At 38.1% G+C, this 11413-nt stretch overlaps 1 protein-coding gene and 1 pseudogene across 1 annotated transcript in view; one reads left to right on the forward strand and one right to left on the reverse strand.

The window, feature by feature from the left end:
• PDSS2 (prenyl (decaprenyl) diphosphate synthase, subunit 2) overlaps positions 1–11413 on the forward strand; it is a 387297-nt gene that overhangs the window by 17636 nt on the left and 358248 nt on the right. The gene's annotated exons all lie outside the window — the stretch shown is intronic.
• On the reverse strand, positions 8809–9204 carry LOC102812103 (annotated as a pseudogene).

An 11413-nucleotide genomic window follows, 5' to 3' on the forward strand; every position in this document is an offset into this window, starting at 1 on the left:
CTGAGGGGCTCATTTTTTGGCACTATATCTGACAGTGTTTCTCTACTATTCATAAGGTTTTCAGTGACTAAATATTTGGAAGTAGTTCATCACTCCTTCTTCCTAGTCTGTCTTCGTCTGGAAGCTCATCTGAAACCTGTCCAACATAGGTGAGCCAGTTGGTATTTAAAATACCGGTGGCATAGCTTTCAGAATCACAGCAACTCACAAGCCACCACAGTACCACAAACTGACAGACATGTGGTGGTGGGGAGGATGAGGCAGCTGTAAACTGTGGGGCAGAATACAGAAGAGGAGGGAATATGTGGAGAAAGCTCCAGGAGTCCCACCTGCGTCTGTTGTTGAATACTTAGCAGCACATGGATGGGGTGAAGTTCCCTGAAACTCATCACGGGCTGCATGTATGCTGTTAAAGGTACAAATGTCACAGACCTGACAGTATGGACAGACCTTGTTAAACTTCTGGACAGTCAGCTGTTGTGAAGAGCCGTCCAGTCGATTCCGGATCATAGTGATCTTGTGCCAGGTTTCTGACACCTTGAATCTTGGCAGAAGCGGAAAACCTCATCTTTCTCCTGCGGGCACTCAGTAGGTACCCCAGGAGAGTTTTGTGTAAGTAATAGGGCTAAATGCCTACGCTAGAACCTCCCCAACAAAGCTTACAAACAAGCCTTCATAACCCATTCAGATCCAAAATTAATTTAACTGCTAACCAAAGCATAGTTAAAGGGTGACTATAAAATCTAGGCACTTGACAACAGAGTCACACTGTGTCCAGCATGCAGTTCAAAACCAAAAGACATGTGGATGTGAAGAAGCAGGAAAATGTGACCTATGACCAGGGAAAAAAAAATCTGCCAATAAAACAGATACAGAAAAGACAGATAAGAACTTATTATAAATACACTCAGGTACTTAGAGGAAACAGGAACACTGAAAAAATGTGATGAAAATAAAATCAAGTGTACTGTCTCAGCTTGATAGAGAGCACCCATGAAAAATTACAGCTCATATTGTTTCCAAAATGCATTGTAGTGAAAATACTCATTACAAAATATGTGCTGCTTCAACAGCTCAGTTTACTGTTAATAGTGAAAGAGTGACTGCACTCCCCCTAGGGGAGAAATGAGAGCTCCTACCACTTCTGCTCAAAATGTTACCAGAAGTTCTAGACAGTTAAGAAAAAGAAATAAAATGCTTATCAGATAAGACTAGAAGGACTGTCATTATTCCCAAATAACATTATCATATGCATAGAAAATCCATAGGAATTTGCCAAAAAAAAAAACCCTAAAAAAAGCTATTAGTGTAATAAACATATTTAGTAACGTTAAGGGATATAGTGCCAAAATATACAAATCAAATTACTGAATATCAGCAGTTTGAATCTACAGCCACCTCAAGGGAAAAAGATAGGGCAATCTGATGCCATAATGCTTCACAGCCTCAGAAACTAGATAGAGTTGTTATGAGTTGGAACTGACTCTGTGGCACACAACAACCAATAACAATTGGAAAATGGACTTCTAAAAACAATATAATTTACAATAGTATCAAGAAATATGAACTACTAAGGGATAAGTTTAACAAGTGTGTGTGAGATCTGTGTAATGTTCATGAATTGGAAGATTAGTTAGTGTTAAAATGCTAATTCTTCTCAAATTCATTTATATAGATTGAGTGTAAGTAACTTCAGTCAGAATTCCTACAGACATTTTCCTCAAGATTGACAACTTGATTCAAAGATTCTAGATCTAGAATAACCAAAGATATAGCAAAAATCTAGGATGGCCAAAATAATTTGGAAAAAAAAAAAAAAGACAATTTTGAAGGACTTAATTGATTTCAAGATTTCCTATAAAGTATAGTGAGAAGACAGTGTGGGATTGATGTAAAGATAGAATAGACAGTTCAGAATTGGACCCACATGTTTGTGGTTAGTTTTCAATGAAGAAAAGGTTATTTGATGGGGAAAGGAGTGACTTCAATACATAGTACAGTGGGGCCCGGGGGTGGGGAGGAAGAGCCTTAACCCTCATCTCATACTATAAACAAAAGTTACCTTGAAATGGATCATGAAAACTGAGCTTTAAAAAAATCTTAAAACATAGGAGAAAATTAATGATCCATTGAGGTTAGATGAAGTCTTCTTAGAACATGAAGAAAATTAACTTTAAAAGAAAAAAAACTAGAGTTCATCAAAATTTAAAGCTCTGTTGTTTTAAAGAAAATAAAAAGGCAAGTCACAGACTGTGGGAAAATATTCACAATACACATATCTGGCAAAGGATTTCGATCCAGGGCACGTAAACTCAGTAATAAGAGAGTCAGTTAGCAGATTGGAAAATGTTTGGACAAATATTTTCATAAAAGAAGATAACTGAATTGCGATAAGTAAAATCATGCTCAGCATCATTAGTTATCAGGGAAATACAACATAAAGCTACAATGAGTAGTACTATCTATTTATGAGAATGGCTAAAATTAGAAAGACTGACTATAATAAGTGTTGGTGAGGATGTGGAACAACTGAAATTGTCATACATTGCTGAAGGGAATGTAAAATTGTACAATCACTTTAGAAAACTGGACATTAAAAAAAAAAATTAAGCATATCCTTAGGCTATGTCACCTAACAATAGCTATCTCATTCCTCTAGGTGTTTACACCCAAAGGAAATAAAAACATTAAAATATTATAACATGTTTTCTCACGGTAGCCCCAAACTGCAAATAAGTTAAATGTCCATCTAAAGTGAATGAATAAACATATTGCTATACATGCATTCACTGGCTTACCCTTGAGCAATAAAAGTGAATGGATTAATGGTACGTTCAGTAACGTGGGTTGATTTCTTTTATATGAAAAGCCTAGAATGAGTAAAAATATAGTGACAGAAAGCAGAACAGTGGTTGCATCTGGACTGGGGTTGGGTGGGTGGGGGTACTGACTGCAAAGAGAACTTTTTGGGGTACTGGAAATATATGATACCTTTATTGTGGTGATTGTACAGATGTGTACATTTGACAAGACTCATTCAACTGTGCTTTTAAAATGAGTACATTTTATTGTAAATAAATTATACTTTAGTCAAGTGTGTTTAAGAAATGAGAGGAAAGTCTGTGGAACCACAGAGGGAAAGCATTCTTTCACTATTGCCGTGGACAGATTTTGAGGAACTACTTTGTATGCATGTTGAGAAGATCTAATTGTATCTTAAGGCCAGTGGAGTCTAAAAGTTAAGCTATATAAAGTGATCTCTATTCAAGTGGTCATAATCGGGTTGGCAGACAAGAAAGAGGGTTTCCCTTTTCTACAGAAAGGGGGTACACTCCTCCATGTGATTTCCACAGCAGTTCAAGCCACGGAGCTCCAAGCTCCACTACCAAGAGGTAGTGGCTGTCGAGGAAGCTGATCTGATAGAGGGGGAGGCAGAAACAGATGCTAAAGACAAACAAAACTTTGGACCGAAATCCCAAACAAAAAGTGCCATAACTACCTAGGGACTCTTACAAGGAAAGATTGTGTTACTTAAAAAAAAATTCCTGTTAAGAACTCTTCCATGATTTTTATGTTCTTGTGAGGAAAAAGTAAAACCTATTCAATTTTATTTGATTTTATGACATTGCTTTCAATAAGCAAATGTTAAATGTGTAAGACTTGACTTGTGTACTAGTATTGTAATTCTCTTAGTGCCCCTGAAGACTACATTCTATTCTATTCTTTCCAGCAAATGAGACAAGCAATACTAAGATTTTCCACAGACATCTAGCCATCTAAAATGGAGAGGTGGATCATTCTACCTATTTAAACAAGCTAGTAGTTATTAGAAAGGTGGTTAGGTTTGCTACTCTTAAGATTTCAGGGTGTCTTCAAACTCAAATCTTGATGTCTCAGTCCGTAAAACCTGAGATAGATAGATACTTATGTAAGGAAAATGCTATTCACCTAGTTAACCCCAAAGAGTAGGATAATGCTGGCCATATATTATCTTTTTGACATTTCCTTGGGATTCTGTAAGAGCCTACCCTCTCCCCAATTAAGACCATTTAAGTGTGGGTTAAACAACTATAGAATACGAAATAAAAAGTTTGACCAAAACCAAAAAAAAAGTAAAGCTGTAGAGAGACTTAAGTAGCAGATCAGACTTGCCTTTCTGAAACCTGATTTTATGCTTCTGTGGAGGTTGTAGATTAAAGCGCAGGGAGATGAGAGAGCAAAAGCCCCGGCAGGAAGACTGCTATAGTCTGTTCATCTCTTCTTCCAGCATCTAATGAAGTTTGCCTCCTAAGGGCCAGGGTCTGTGCTTGCTGTACAGAGAATGACAGACACACACTGAACTTCAGCTCACTCACTCTCACTGGGATTTACATTTAAGTAAAGGAAAATAGATGAGTAAAACAATAGGTGTTTTATTGCAAATGTTAGGATTAACATAGTTCCAAGTAAAGTGAGGACACAAAGAATGTAGTAGTCTAAGGTGGTGGCTGGGGGAGTAATGAATCAAGAAGATTGCAGTAAAATGACTGGAGTATTGAAAAATGAGTACACGTTCTTGGGGACATAAGGGTAATGAGGGTGGGGTGTGAATTTAGAAATGAGCTGCATACCAAAAGCTAAGTACTGTAGTATTTTACCTTGGAATGTGGGGTGTGTGTGTGTGCGTGCGTGTGTGTGTGTGTGTGCTATGTGCCTTCAAGTCAATTCTGACTCATAATGACGCTATAGAATTTCGGAGAGAGGCTGGTGGGTTTGAATTGCTGACCCTTTGGTTAGCTGTCCACTGCTTATCCTACAGCACCACAGCATAGTGGTGACAGTTAAAATTAGAATCTGATTATGTTTTAAACCCCTTCATCAGTTTTCTACACTGGTCAAAGTGGGGACTTGAGTGGGAATATGATAGGAATCTCCATGCCGGAATCTGTAAGTCTGGTGACACTAATTTCTGCAAATCGCCTTAGGAATTCAGTGGTTTCAGCCAGGAAAGGAAATTCCATCAACTTGCACGTCATGCTTCTTACCATAATGGTTCTTCCTCCTGGGACCAGGAAGCCATTGGGATGATTCTGTGTTTGGAGGAGTATCTTATAATTGTAGGCTCCCTTTGAGACTACTGTGAGAAGAGATAACTCTCTCAAGTCCCCAGTCTGATTAATGGACTGATGGTGCTCTTGATCCCTAAAAACTGTTACTAGCTTATCCTTCAAGGAACTGTGGGTGCTCAGATTTGGGTGAGGGGCCATGACACTCGAATGTAGGTACTCAGTCAAACTTTTGTCTGCTTTGTCGTTGATGCTATTAGGTGCCATTGAGTTTGTTCCTACACATCGCAGTCCTGTGCACAACAGAGCAAAACTGCCCAGTCCTACGCCATCCTAACAATTGTGGTTATGTTTGAGTCCATTGTAGCTGCCACTGTGTCAGTCCACATCATTGGAGGGGTCGGAAGACCCTCTACTTTTCATATGACCCTCTACTTCTCCAGCCGTGATGTTCTTCTCCAGTATCTGGCCCTCCCAACAAGGCATCCAAAATACGAGAGTTGAAGTCTTGTCGTCCTTCTCTCTTCTAAGAAGCATACTGACTGTACTTTCTTCCAAGATAGATTGGTTTGTTCTTCTGGCAGGCCATCAGTCCATGGTACATTCAATATTCTTCAACACCATAATTCAAAGACATTGATTGTTCTACCGGCTTGCTTATTTGTTGTGCAACTTTCACATGCATATGAAGATATTGAAAATGCCATGGCTTGGATAAAGTGCACCTTAGTCCTCATACTGGTATCTTTGCTCTTTAATACCTTGAAGAGGACTTTTGAAGTAGATTTGCTTAATAAATATGTCATTTGATTTCCTGACTGTTGCTTCCATGAGTGTTGATTGTGGACCCAAGTAAAATGACTTCTTTGATGACTTCATTCTTTACTCTGTTTATCATGATGTTATTTATTGGTCCAGTGAGGATTTTTGTTTTCTTTACATTGAAGGGCAATCCCTACTGAAGGCTATAGTCTTTGATCTTCATCAGTAAGTATTTCATGTCCTTTCCACTTCCATCCAGCAAGGTTGTGTCATCTTAATTTTGCAGGTTATTAATGAGTCTTCCTCTAGTCCTGATGCCATGTTCTTCTTTATGTAATCTAGCTTCTCAGATAATTTGTTCAACATACAGATTGAATGCTGTTGTTGTTGTTAAATGCCATCAAGTCAATTCTGAGTCGTAGTGACTCTGTATAGGGTTCCAAGGAGCAGCTGGTAGGTTTGAACTACCGACCTTGCAGTTAGCAGTCCAGTGTTGATCCTACAGCACCACACCAGGATTCCACAGATTGAATAAGTATGGCACATACCTTTCCTGACTTTAAACCATTTAGTATCCCTTTGTTCTGATTGAACAACTCCCTCTTGGTTTTTGTATCGGTACCTCATGAGTACAATTAGTCCAGTGTTCTGGAGTACCCAGTCTTCACAATGTTATCCATAGTTTGTTATGATCCATACAGTCAAATGCCTTTATTGACTTTGCTTACTCAATAAAGCACAAATAAACGTCTTTCTGGTATTCTCTGAATTCTACTTGAATTTCTGGCAGCTGTCACCCTCTGTCAATATTACTACTACAACCATCTTTGAATTATCTTCAGCAAAATTTTGCTTGCATGTGATATTGATGATGTTGTTCAACAATTTCTGCATTCTGGTGGGTCTTTGGAATGGGCACACATATGGATCTTTCCCAATCATTTTGCCAGGTAGCTGCCTTACAAATTTTTTGGTTTAGATGAGTAAGGGCCTCTTGCACGACATCAATTTGTTGAGACATTTCAATTTATATTCCATTAATTAATGGAATCTTGTATTTTTTGCCTTCTTCAGTGTAGCTTGGACTTCGTCCTTTAATGCCATCAATTCCTGCTCCTATGACACCTCTTGAAATGACTGAACTTTGAATTTATTCAAATTGACATTAATTTACTACAACAGCTAATGATTTGACATACATTGCTATTTCCAATATGAAACTGGTTCTGACTGCTTCAGTGTGGGGTTGTTGTTGTTGTGAAGTGCCATCGAGTCAGTTCCGACCCATAGTGACCCTGTATAGGGTTTCCAAGGAGCAGCTGGTGAGCTTGAACCACTGACCTTGCAGTTCAAACGGCTTTTCAGACTGGCTCATTAACTCACAGCGCCATACCAGGATTCCTGTATGGTAGAGTCTTTGGAAAAAAGGAAGCCAACAATGAGGAGGCTGCTCTCCACTTTTCTGTTTGAACCATGCGAATTGCATATTCATATAATGTTCTGCTCATTATGTCCCTTGACTGGGTCAGGGGATTTCCCCTTCACTCTTGACAAAGTAATAAGTTGGTGAAGGATACACTACAGTTCTGACTGTAGGTTTTTAAATGCTATAGCATTTCATTGGAGCCCTGATGTGGTGCTGTGGGTTAATGAGCTGGACTGCAAGGTCACTTTGAACTGCAAGGTCGGTGGTTCAAGCTCACCAGCTATTCCTCGGAAACAGGGTCATTGTGGGTCGGAAACTACTAAACAGCACTTAACAACAGTAACAACAATATTTAATTATTTGTGCTTAAATTCTTATAAATTAGAATTCAAATATCCATATTTCTCTTCTCATATTGTTTATGACTATTTTATTACTTACTGCTTTTCACCAATACTATATATTCTATCATTGTTTCCTCTGTATTCTTCTGTAAGATTCAGAACTATTGTAGGCCTTTTATTTAAAAAAAAAAAAAAAAGTTGCAGGACCTTTAGTAACCATAAAGTATTCATCTGTGCTTGTGGTGTGAAGAAAATTTAATGAATGTTTTCCCAAAAATAGCTACACCAAAGTAAGTTTTAAAATGGGGTATTAGATGTTAACCCTTCAGATAGTTGTTTCTGATATAATACTTATTGGAAGTTCTAGATATAGATTTCATTTCTGGAATGCAGCTGGATTTGCGTTTCCTCCTATGACTCACCAAAGGCTCTTCAAAGCCTTTCATTTTATTTTTCTATTTTTGTGTACTGAAACTTCATTTTAACAAATATTTAAAAATAGCTTTTAAAATTACCATTCTCCTGGAATCTCCTTGAAATGTTATTTCACTTGCTCTAAAGATTCTTTTTTTTTTTTTTAGCAAACTGAATTAGTTTTATGTCCAGCATTTGAAGTTAGAGATAGATCTAGTGAATGCTATTATATTTTGCCGTAAAAACTTAGCAGTAGTGTTTTGAATTGTTCAAACATTGATAATTTGTATGAACATATTCTTTATGTTGTTGTTGTTAAGTACCATGGAGTCGGTTCCAACTCATAGTGACCCTATACAGGGTTTCCGAGGCTATAAATCTTTACGGGAGCAGAATGCCTCATCTTTCTCCCGCAGAGCCACTGGTAGTTTCGAACTGCCGACCTTGAGGTTAGCAGACTGATTCATAACCACTGTGTTACCAGAGCTCCTTTATAGTACTTAATAATTATAGGGGTACTTGTGACAGGTGACGTATGTATTTTAAATTATTAAATATCATCAGATAAATGAAATGTATTTCTCCTCATCAACATTTATCTCTAACTTTAGACTATTTCTTTTATGTTGTAGTGTATTTTTTTTAAATGCTGGTTAGTTTCACAGGACTAATACTATAGTATATTACAAAGTTTTTCTTAAAGCATTTTAATGTAGGTCAGTTATTTTTAAATACTCATTTTCTCATATGCTTTTTTTTTTAGAGTTTAGGGTTTATTATTCCTCTGGTGAAAAAATCCACAGTAGTCGCAGAATCTTTATTCCTTCTTTTTGCTGTCACCAACATAGGCCTTTGCAGTCCCCTCACTTTCTTCATTCTGTTTTTGCTTTCCTTGCGCTGTTTTCTTGAGGTTTTCTTCTTATACAGGCCATGTCTTGCAAGTCTGTGTTTGGGTTCATTTTTCTTTGTATAATCCAAGGGATACATAAATCATGTTGAAGCCAGTAGTCTTGCCACCATCAAAGTGGGTTATGAATCCAAATACAAAGATGACATCTGATGTTGTCTTATACATTTTGTCAAGTTTTTCCCGAACTTCTGTCTTAGGTACTGTTGCCTTCCCGGGGTGAAGGACATCAATGACCATTTGTTTCCTCTGAAGTAGTCGGTTGGTTATGAATTTCCTTGTCCAGATAGTTACTGTGTCGTTCATGATGGGGGCAGATGCTCAGGCAGCCGGGGAGGAAAGGAAGTCGTATGCCTTTTATTCTGATATTATTATTTTACAGGATTGTAATTCAGCTTATATTTGATAACATTATAAAATGCTTAGTTTAAGTGCTCAATAAATGTGATTGCAGTTGCTGTTGTTAAGTGCTGTCGAGTTGGTTCCCACCCATAGTGACCCTGTATAGGATTTCTGAGGATCAACTAATGGGTTTGAAACCACCGAACTGGTGGTTCAAACTGACCTTGCAGTCCAATGCATTATCCTGAAGCACCACATCAGTGATGATTTATGCTCAATAATTATTTCTCTTTAATCTTAGGTTGTTGTTGTTGTTAAGTGCCGTCGAGTTGGTTCTGACCCATAGCCACCCTGTATAGGGTTTTCCAGGAGCAGCTGGTGAGCTTGCAGTTCAAATGACTTAGCAGTCTGGCTCATTAACTCACAGCACCACACTTTTTTATTCCTTTGTTAAGTTTGGGGAATCCACAGAAATATTACTTACGAAAATGATTTGAAGGTATACTACACAAATAGTTATTAGTGGAGTATTCAGACTGTTATTAGCAGTAGAGTGAACGGAGCATAGAAATAGAGAAACCTGGGTTCACATTTAACCTGTCTCACTTACTAGCAATCTGGGCACATTATCCCAGAACATCAGTTTTCCCATTAATGAAAATGGAAATCATAATAAGAAACTCTGGTGGTGGCATAGACTAGGCTAACTGTGCAACATTATCATTTCAGACTGATAATGGTGCTCTGGCTGAGCACCATGCGGCTGTCTGCTCCTGTAAAGATTTACAGTCTTAGAAACCCTGAGGAGCCGGCTCGTTCTACTCTGTCTTATAGGGTTGCTGTAAGTTGGAATCAACTTGATAGCAACGGGTTTTTTATTTTGTGTAATAATACTATCTTATTGTGAGGCTCTTGGGTAGTGCAGACAGTTTGCTCTTGACTACTAATGTAGACATGGGCACTTTGAACTTGCCCAGCAGTGCTGCAGAAGAAAGACCTGGTGATCTGCTTTCCTAAAGATTAAAGCCAAAGAAGCCATATGAAGCAGTTCTACTCTGTAACACTTAGGGTCGACCTGAATCAGAATCCACAAGATGGCAATGGGTTGGGTTTCATCTTGTGAGATTTGCATGAAAGCTTATGTGACAAGACCCAGCATGGTTTTTCTTTCCTTTTTCCTAAGTAGACAGTAGAAAATTTTTTTGTAAGAAACAATTATTGTTTTTGAAGCAAAATATAGATTTTAAGTTTGGATTAGTTGTTGTTGTGGATTAATTCCAGGCTTTGTGTTTTCATTGTTCCTTATAGTTCCTTGATTGTAGCATTGTCATTTAAAAAAAAGAATGCATTTGTTTTCAGAGGCTGCAAACTGATGACCTGTAGGTTAATTGTGTCCTCCAGGTCTATTTAATTTGGCCCACATAATATTGACCTACACAGTATTTGAAAAAAATCAGTTTTTTTTTTTGTCAGCATCTAAGAATCAAGCGTGGCAATGGTAGTTAGGTAGGCCCAGGATCGGGCAGTGTTTCATTCTGCTGTGCATAGGTTCGCTATGAGTTGGTACTGACTCGATGGCACCTAACAACAACAACAATAATCATGAGATTTTATATAAAGTCCAAATTTCTTTCTTCTAAAGAAATCAAGAGATCAGGCACCCCTAAGCTTGCATTATTCCCTCATGGCCTTCACCTGCTAGTGTCGAGTGGCAGCCATCTCCTTTAGACTGGGCATTGCCCTTAGTTCACTACTTGAGATTTGCAAGTTAGAGTTAGTCGGATTTATTGACCTTACTGGCCCTTATAGTTTGGACCTCTAACTTAGGTATGGAATCCTGGTGTGGCACTGTGAGATAAAGCACTGGACCGCAGTTCGGTTTGAGCCACAAGGTCAGCAGTTCAAACTCAACAGCCACTCCCTGGAAATCTTTATACAGAGTCGCTATCAGTCAGAACGTACTTGATAGCACTTAACAGCAACAACAATTTAGGTTTAAGTAAGTGTTTGTAAGACTGAGCTATTGAAAAGAGGAGATCATATTCTTATCAGATCTTAAGTGCTCAGCACTTAACAACAACAACAACTGATGTATAAGTAAATGTTTTTAAGACTGAGCTATTGAAAAGAAGAGATCGCTTTCTGTTCATATCTTTGTTGTTGTTGTTGTCAG

This window comes from Chrysochloris asiatica, unplaced genomic scaffold, assembly GCF_000296735.1.
Source record: "Chrysochloris asiatica unplaced genomic scaffold, ChrAsi1.0 scaffold00027, whole genome shotgun sequence".
NCBI lineage: Eukaryota > Metazoa > Chordata > Mammalia > Afrosoricida > Chrysochloridae > Chrysochloris > Chrysochloris asiatica.